This window comes from Oncorhynchus nerka, linkage group LG18, assembly GCF_034236695.1.
Source record: "Oncorhynchus nerka isolate Pitt River linkage group LG18, Oner_Uvic_2.0, whole genome shotgun sequence".
Taxonomy (NCBI): Eukaryota; Metazoa; Chordata; class Actinopteri; order Salmoniformes; family Salmonidae; genus Oncorhynchus; species Oncorhynchus nerka.
The window spans coordinates 20666096-20666980 of NC_088413.1; positions in this window are offsets into that span (position 1 = coordinate 20666096).

The window sequence follows — 885 nt, forward strand, 5'->3', positions numbered from 1 at the left end:
TTGTGATTTCCTGTGTCTCAGTAGTTGTTAATGTTTCACACATTATCAGACACAACATGAAGTTAGTACAGTAGACTCAACAGAATACATTTAACAATGAAAATGTATAATTTTGCTGTTATAATACCAAACCACACACATACACACACTCGTTTACATGTTTGTATGAGCAAACTAATACAATTCCAACTTATTTCCTGATTGAAGCTTCCTGTCTACCAATAGGCTAGTTATGTTCCACAAAACATTGTGGAAGGGCGATGATGCTAATCCGAGGTAATGGCGCTAAGTACAAACCTTTGTCTGCTGCATACAAGCCAAGTTAAAAAACAAATCTATTTGTTCTCTTGAGGATTTTGGACCCCATCATTCTACCTGCTCTGTTTAGAAACTCAAGGTGGAGTCGGTCTCCAGTAATGTTTGCTCTGAAATGAAGCCTAGCCAGGATGAAGTGCCTGCAGCGGGAGCTATAGTAGAGACTTCCAGCCTTGGCCCTGATCATACCAGAGATGATTTTGGACGGGTAGGAGTGAGATTTTGGGGAAACGTGGATCCCTGCTCTTTGGCCGACCCATATGTTGTTTCAAGCTGGGAACTGTTACATATGTCACATTTTGGAGAAGTGGAATTGTTTATATTTTGTGTGCATCCAGAGGCAGAGGGTGCTCCACATCACACATCTCAGGGCTCCACATCACACATCTCAGGGCTCCACATCACACATCTCAGGGCTCCACATCACACATCTCAGGGCTCCACATCACACATCTCAGGGCTCCACATCACACATCTCAGGGCTCCACATCACACATCTCAGGGCTCCACATCACACATCTCAGGGCTCCACATCACACATCTGAGGGCTCCACATCACACATCTCAGGG